The sequence below is a fragment of the Dermacentor albipictus genome, chromosome 1, assembly GCF_038994185.2.
Source record: "Dermacentor albipictus isolate Rhodes 1998 colony chromosome 1, USDA_Dalb.pri_finalv2, whole genome shotgun sequence".
Taxonomy (NCBI): Eukaryota; Metazoa; Arthropoda; class Arachnida; order Ixodida; family Ixodidae; genus Dermacentor; species Dermacentor albipictus.
Window position 1 is genome coordinate 439,558,015 of NC_091821.1, and position 9,140 is coordinate 439,567,154.

Sequence of the window (9,140 nt, forward strand, 5' to 3'; positions counted from 1 at the left end):
AAACAGGAACCTTCCCAAATCTACATATGCGAAGCAAGATGTTCGCAAACCAATACACGGACATATGCCCATGGTGTAGCGCAAAACGCACCCTTTATCATATCACGTGGGAATGCAGCAAAAACAAAACATTCCACAATATACAAAATCCGAGTGCGGAGCAGTGGGAGAGTGTGCTCTCCAGCGGCAACCCATGCCTCCAACGGAGGCTGGTACACCATGCCCGGTGAGCAGCCACGCTCATTGGTGCCCTGGAATAGGGGCACGAACCCTGCAAGACGGGAGTCACCATCGACAAGATGGAAGCACTCGGTCTGACCGCTCAATGACTCTATAAATTGGAGCAATAAACTGTATCCTAACCTATGCTATCCTATTCTGTCTGTGGTTAACTCTTGTCATTTTTGAGACTGTAAAAACAGGAAATTTCATCTGAATATCCTCGAACATTTATCCACGGGGGTAGCAGGAACTTCAAAATGCATCGTGCAGAAAAGGAGAGATAAAGTTTTATTTTTCTCTTTCTGATAAACATTTTGTGCAATGCGAAGTAAAAATTAAAAAAGAGGCAGTGATCGTCATGAATACAGGTCATTCATAACGCATGCATGCATTCCTGTGCTCTCTAATGCGACAAAGTCATAATTATTTATTTTACTACCGTATTTGTAAATTAGGAAACAAAAGAGGGACATTTCTTTAAATATTATTACCAACTGCTTCCTACTGCTCATGCTGCTTCTCATGGTGATGAACACACACGTGCTGAGGCCGTCTATAAAATATGTAACAGTTCCGAGGACTACGAGTCTGGTATTCTTCCATGCCAGCGTTCACGTGTTGTTCGTTTCTCATTTCATACGTGTAGAGGCCTCGTCAGGAAGCGAACGTCGAAATGTTTTGAAGAAGCGCCCAATCTGCAGGCACTCGTAGTGAATGTCATTTAAAAGCAAACCACGGGATCAAGTTTCCTCTTTGAGGGTCGCATGGAGTGAGATCATTTTTTTGGAGGGGCCATGAATCTGCGCTCGTTGATTGAAGAAGACATACGGAGTTGTCGTTCGCCGAGGAAAAAGAAGCTCGAACGGCGCACATATGACAAACAAGATATTCGATAGAGGAACACAGAGATGGCAAGAGCAGGTTAAACCGGAGAGGAATTAAATTCGATGTTGCAGCGATACTGATCCTATCAAACGGTTTGCATATCACGTCACTGCGTGCGACCTTTCGTGATTATGCGGAAGCTGGCAGATCTCAGTCAGCAAAAGCCTCCTTCGCGTGGGCACGTAGGATTTGCGCAGGGTAAGGCAACACACAAAAGGTGCTCTTTGTGCCCTTCGTCTGTGTAACTTGCTATGAGGCTGTTTTGAAAGTAGACGAAGATGAACGGGAGTCCACGTTTAACCTAGCCCATGAAACTTTCAAAAATTGTGCCCCATTCTTGAAGCTGCAAGCCATACAGACAAACTCAAATAGACCAAATGGAGTAGTGATTGTCGTCTTGGGACTGTCAATGGATTTGTCAGGAATTTGGTGGTACGTGCTCAGCAAACCAATCTTTCTGTATATTATCGTTCCTGAGAGACGGACGCCGAAGTCATGTATGTGGCGAAGGGGATACTGGTCCAAAGTAGTGACAGTATTCAAAGGTTGGTAATCACCACAACGCCGCTAGTTGCCACTGTCCTACTTTGGAACCGAGTGGAAAGATGAAGACCAATTGCTGGAGGAAGGGCAAATAACGACAAGCTGAAGCATGTGTTCGAATTCATGGCGCGCGACTTCCAGCCTCCGTCCAGCGAGCCTCCGTGGATGGGCGATGACAGGTTGGCTGGTTCAGGTGTATGGTGGATCACCTTGTGTTTCACGGGCAGCACGTCGTTTTCGGGCAGCACGTCATTTTGGTGCACCGCAAGTTGCGGGTACTCGGCAAGTATCTTGTGGTACGTTGAGACCGGCCGAAACGTACGGATACCAGATGAGGTGAGGTTAGACTGCAGGCCAAGTACATCAAGGGATGTGACGTTACCCTTTCCGGCACCGATCGCGAACACTTACATCTAGGTTGAAATAGCTGAGGAATTCCACTCCCAGTGCGGTAACGATGACATCGACGATAACAAACACCAAACTGGACAAGCGCCGTTGTCTGATGATAGCGTTATTGACGGGAGCCGATACGACGCGATGGCAGTGTTGCTCACTGCCTGGACCGTGGGTGGGGACTTGCTGCGTGGGCGATCTGCGGTCGTGGCGGCAATGATAGCCAGCTCGGCTCCGGTGTCGACGAGGAGGAAGGTGCCGGTGATGTGGTCGACTAGGATGAATAGGCGGCTTGCTTGAGGGCCGTTGTCGCATGCCGCAGTTAACGACTGGTCAGTGCGTTTCCCGCCCGCGTACAGGGCCCCGTGTAGGGACTTCCATGTTCGCAAAAGCGATGGTGGTACCAGCAAAACTGCCGCGGCGAGTCTCTAGCTGCGCTGCGAGGCTTTGAAGCCAAATAGTGCGCCGAAGGTGATCTTCAGTGGTGCCGCCAGTGGTGAGCTTCATCAGTGCACAGGTAAGGCGGTCGACTTTTTCCTCCAGGCAGCAAAGGAAGGAAAGAAACGCCCAATAGTATGGCGCCCTTCACTTCACCTTACAGAGGGCGACGACTGGTGATGATGAAGGCAGAGGCAAATCCTAAGGTGGGTGTAGCAAATGCCAGGATTGTACACTAGCGCTATTTAGTTTCTTTCTTCGCCACTCTTACAAAACGGCGCCCGCCTGCGTTACCACTTGGATACTATCGTCGCAAATGGTGGATGATAACAAATGCTTAGAATCAAGCTGAAGAAATCTTCACAGTTCTGCTCAAAAAGCTAGACTCAGAAGCCGTTCTCTTCAAAAATTGAGCGAGATCTGCATCAACAACAAATAGATATGTAGGCAAATGATCGTAATCTCGGGCGGTTTGGTGCATTGAATTTAAAATGGGCCGCATGAGGACAGGGACAAAATGAATGTTTCGCAAGAACTGCAGATTTATTGAATGCGAAGGTTCCTGTGTCTCTTACTGTAGCCTACTCGACAATAACGCGGATGCGTTATTGTCGTGTAGGCTACAACTTGAGTCACGGGGCACCTGCCCTAATAGACAACTTGGGGCCACTGGATATATGCAATCCGTTATGTACCCCTGGGTATGTGTGCTTCCTTTGTCAATGCTCGTCATTCCTTGCTCATTGAGGCAAAGAACGAAATACACGTCATTTGAAAATAGTTGTTGGAGTTCCCACGCGCCACTGGACTTCTTTATAAGCGACTTTAGTAGAGCCGCCACATAATGGACCACATGCACTCTACTAATTACCTTCTCGTCATAGCATTCGTCCTGATACTTTCACTCCCCTTCCCTCTTCCCCAGTGCAGAGTACCATGGTAGAGGGAATCTGTCGAGGTAGGCTTCTATGCCAATCCTGTAAAAAGGGAAGCAGATCCAGCGTGCCTTGTTGTAATTTGTACAAAGCGAAGCTTACGAGACAGTGTTCACACGTACCTTCTCATGTGGCTCAAGGATATCCCGAACGAGGAGCTCTGCAGTACAATGCACATTTAAACATAACCAGCGTTTCAAGGGTTGAAATAGGAAATGTGGCTATCTCCACCACTTGTCGGGGGTACCCCACCTCCCGTTGAAGGCGTAGATGCGACTGCACACGTGGTTTCCAGGCGGTGCAACGCATGGGCAACATGAGGCCATCTCTTCCAGTGCCCTCGATCCCATCTCATCTCGGTTTTCCCCCTCACTCTCTCCACCAGCGGCCAACGACGCGCATGCGCAGGCTGGCTTCCCCCTCTACCTTGCAATGATGCAAGCAAACTGGTGTGAGCCATCGCTCCTAGATGGCACCACCGTGGGGAAGCAGAGTGACACAATGTTCTTCATAGACTACTGCCATAGAGCAAGGTATTAAAGCGAATAAAATACCGCTTGGATTGCGTGAAAGCAAGATAAACCCCATCCGCAAAGACAAAGGTCGTCAGCATAGGACAAGCTCGTACAAGCCAGTTATATTAACGTCTGGGATATTCATTTGTAGGATCTTGATGAGGGCTAGTTGGTTCATATTTAAAGCTGAGGTTAAAGAGCACGAATAAAGCAATGACGCGAGAAAACAAATACCACAGACAAGCACTGTCTATGGAAAGTTGGGATATTCAGAATGGCTTGGCAAGCTATGAAAGAACTGTCGAGTGGGTGGATAAAAGTGATGTGCTGGGGGTAAAACAGAATGGGTTCAGACCAAGCAGATTATTACAGGATATTATGTCCGTGCTAACTTACTGCATAAGATATCAGTACCTGAAAATATGCTTTGTGGATAGCAGTTCTAGATATTAATGGAGCCTACGACAACGTAGACAAGGAGTTGGTATGGGGCATCCTGCAGCACGAAGGTACATGTAATGATTTGGTGGAGCTGCTGAGGGAAATATATAGAAAAAGATAAAAACTGTATCTGAAGGCCGAAATCGCAATTAAGTAGGGGAAATTCAACAAGGACTGAAGCTAGTATACCCTCTGTTTCCGGTGTTGTTCACACTTTATGTTAAGGTCATAGATAGACAACTGGGAAACAATAAATTAGGAGCTGATTTATGATACATGCGTTATGGACAAATGGTGCAACAGGAGATCCCCGCACTGATGTTTGCGGACGACACACTGCTACTAGTGGACGAAACAAGATATTAAAAGAAACTTGGGAATATGTGCGGCCATACAGCGACATATGCAGGCCTGAAGTTCAGCCCTGAGAAATTCGAATTTATGGTTCACTGCTGAGACGCGTAATTACGCGGTGTCAGCTCAACAGCGCCACAGCCATAGAAAATAATGCAAATACCTCGGCGGATACAAAAACTGAGAAAAAGCTTACTCAAGCAACCACCAAGATCATCTTAGCGTAATGCGGAGCGGAATGCAGCAATTTCGAAACATATATCCCTGCGGCGACAATAAATTTGATGTGGTTCGTAAAATCTGAAAATGTGTATTGGTGCCAGTGTTAACTTTCGCAAATGTTATTCTGCTCTCAAAGTGACATATCGTGTTGGGGTTGGAAGTTGACCAAATATCGGTAGACCCGCCGTGGTTGTTCAGTGGCTATGGTGTTGGGCTGCTGAGCACGAGGTCGCGGGATCCAATCCCGGCCACGGCGGCCGCATTTCGATGGGGGCGGAATGCGAAAACGCCCGTGTACTTAGATTTAGGTGCACGTTAAACAACCCCAGGAGGTCGAAATTTCCGGAGTCCTCCACTACGGCGTGCTCATAATCAGAAAGTGGTTTTGGCACCTTAAACCCCATAATTCAACCTAATTTTAAATATCGGTAGGTCGGTTGGCTTTGGGAGTCCATGGTAAAACCACAAAGGAGACAGTGCAAAGGGACGCGCATTGAACATCTTTTGTCGTTTTCCTTTAGAACAGCCAGTGTCATGCAAAATAGAATCATCCACCGTCATTCTAATAACCAACACACCAAACAATAACTAATCGCTGCAAGAATGGAGTTTCAATGCATTACACAAAAATACTCTATAAGTCTGATAACTGCAGAGCAAAATTGGATTGCAAGAAAGACTCAGGAAGACACATCAAAGGAAATGAGCGGCTAAAGTACAAAAGTATTTGCGCCTGAAATGTGTAGACATAGAAGAGAGGAAGAGGTGAAGTAAGTTGGCAACCAAGTATAGGGTAATTGAAAGTCTACATAGGCAAGCAGATGACACCAAAAAGAAAGTTATAGCAGCAGAGACAGCCAACTCGATGCAAACAATAGAGACAAAAAATACCAGGGAGATTTACAAGACTGAGAAGAAATAAATTAGAACGAGAAATCTCTGCGACTGCACAATGAGCAGTGCCTTGCTATTTGAGGCTCGAGCCGGTTGCTAAGAATAATAATATAAAGGGGCAAATACTCGCAGCAAGAGGACGCATGCGTATGCTGGAGCAAAATAAAGGGGAGAACCACTCAGCACATCCTAATTGAGTGCGAAGAGATTCACCCAGTAGGACCCGCAAGTAATGTACTCCTTCCAGGAGGGCTTGATATTACGGTGGATGGAAGTGTCAGCCTGTCAGCGGTCCAGACAAGCAAGAGACGTTTAGAGCATTGATTGAAAAAATGCAGGGAAGGAACTAATATAGCTAGATCCGTTGAAAGCACAGCTAGCGGTACAAGGTAAATGTTGAAGTTTTGAGGAAGCGAAAAAATAATAAAATGCAACTCCGCCGATTTTTTGACGTCCACTGAACCTAATAAAAATTTGAATGTAGGATCTCCTTTGGACTCTCTTTACCTGTGAGCAACTATTTAACTGCAACTCGCTTACTTTTCCTTGAAAGTGAATTTTAAATATTGGTGGTGTGTTCTCGACTCATTCACATGAATCTTTAGCATTTTACTGGCCACCCTGTGTTTGGGACGTGAGGGATTGCATCACAATCTAGAAAGAACCAAGATGGCTCCTTTTGCTACGAGTCAGCGACCGACAATCTTCGTTTTGATCGACGTGATAACCTGTACTTCTTTTAGTGTTGGTGCAGCAGAAAGCGTTGAGCTTGGGTACGCCAACTGCCTCGCTATTCCAAACGCACGCGGCGATCCTTCAGCGCTCATATCGTCGCTATCGTATGTGTGTCACTGCTGTCTAGTTCGAAAGAGGCGGTAAAGCTCACCGTGCTGTCACAAGACATCGTCAGCTTCGTTTTCTTGGCATTAGCATAGCGTGCAATGTGTGTTTAGCACGCGTTCCGCACGTTTACGTTGCGGTAGTGTCAGGTCTAACGTCACTCTCTGGTCGTGCAACAACGAAACAGCTACCCGTTGCGGTTTCGGCATCTCGATTTGTGCTTATTCAAAGTTATTGAAGAATTTAAAATCGAACTGAGCCACCCTACCGGTGAGTGGACCACCAATGCCACGCATTTCGAAATCACAGTATCCTAATATGGGTAAAACAACGCCGCAGTTGCCTTTTGAGGCGATGTATGCAAAGATGCTAGGATGAAAAACATCTATAGTGTACCTGATTACCTCAAGCAGGCTGGGTGACTATTTGTCACCGCCTAATTTCAGAGGGAGTACGAATAAATTATCATCAGCATCGACTGTGAGCTATACTGCGAAAGAGCGGCAGCAGGCGGCAGCCGCAGTAAGCAAAAAAAAATTACTTTATAAATATCGTCCTCTCTTGGACAATTATTGTCTGAAAATTTAAATGTGCCACTGGGTATGTGCCAGAAGAGGGAAGCAGACACAGAACTCGGCAATAAAAAATTAACAAAGCGAAATGAGGAAAAGTAAGGAAGATGTCACCAACGCAAAAGAAGTGCGTAAAATATAACTTCAATTACGCCATTTCGTAGGAACATTTGTGTCGCTTAAGTATTGTGTATAAAGAGCGTATATAGGATTCTAATGACGTGATAGCATGGCCATGTGAACGCGCTGTTGGAGACTCACAGTGTAGTAAATGCTGTATAAGGCACGCCAAGCCTTCCATTGGGGTCACGCAAAGGGAGACGCAAAAGTAAAGGAGTATTACCGGCTCCAAAGGAAAGTGCAAAATATAGCACGAAAATGATACAACGTCGTTGAGCGGTTGATGGTGGCGATCTGCCCGATATTATGCATAAGTGAGCCAATTTATTCTCCGAATCAAGCTTGGTCTCTTGCTTGCGAACCCTTAGTATCGCTTCGAACGCGCTGCCAGGTGATGAGGCAAAGTTGCCATCAGTAAACATCGGCTCAACGACCCCTGCATTACCCTATTCGCGCACGCAGGCAAAGGTCACCCACATGTTCCTTGATAAACGCGACGGGCTCATTAGGCGCGGAATCTGAAGCGGGTGCATACTCTCCTAGCACATACTGTGTCTGCTAAATGAACTGCCGAAGGTGCACGGGAGAACTTGGGCCAGTGAAGTAAATATAGCTGTCGTAGCGTTCTATGCAAACACCTCCAAGCCGCATGCGCTAACGCAGTCGACCTCGACGTGCCCTCGCTGAAAGTGTCGTTGACTTTATAAAAACTCCGCTGTGGGAGAAAGCAACTGATTTTATGCTGTTTCCATGGTCGGCCGAAAAGCATATCTTCCTTTTTTATAGGGAGTCTCTGCACTGCTCATAAAGAGAGAAAAGGGGCAAAATAACGCTGGGTGCCTCTGTCGCTAATCCGGCTTTGCTGCTACCCGCCCTCCATTCCCACCGCACGAAAACCAGTTACTTGATAAAAAAGTAACCATTTAAGAAAACTGGCATAACGAAACAAGTAATCAGCGCGACGCATTCGCTCCCATACAGAACAGCTGGCCATCATCTCAGGCCACTGTCGCCAAATCTTCCCCAGTCCTGAGTGCACCAGCTGTTTATATACTGGTGCTGTTTGGTCTGTGTACGGTATACAGTGCGCAGCACGAGGCATTGATACAGCACGTTTTCAGACAGGGATGCTGCAACATTCCCTGCAAATATCAAATGTAAACAATAAGTACACTGAACATGAAGGAGAATAAATGCTTGGTTTGGCTTAGTTCGAAATCGCCAATTGAATAAATAAAGAAAGTAAGGGCTTCAATTTCTGCGCCAAATAAGATAACAATACATTTTTAATGCATAACAGTTGTTGGCTACGTGCCCGGGGTCATTTTTCGCTCCGTTCCGTTCGACCTTCCGCTTCGTGTCCCACGAAACGCTTACAACCTCATGCGCACGAATTTACCACGCAATAGTTTCTCACTCAGCATAGGGTTGATGGCTTGGGCACATGTTTGCCTAAACTTCGTGCTTTTGGCTTCAAAATAATTTGTAAGTTCATAATTTTAAACAAAGTACTATTTTACAAACATTTAGGTAAAAACCATCAAAATTGTCCAAAGGCCGGATTCGTACATGCGCCGTTTAGTAGAGAAGCCCGATATTGAAACTATTACGGCACGGGCGCATTCTTCAACGAACGGCCTGATACCTTTATTTATTTCTCACGGGCAAGCGAGGGCTTTGAGCACTTGGCGTGTTTTGATTAGGGCTTACCGAGGCGCAATTAGAAGGCAGGCTTGAGCTTTCGCTGGTAGGAACGCGCGGAA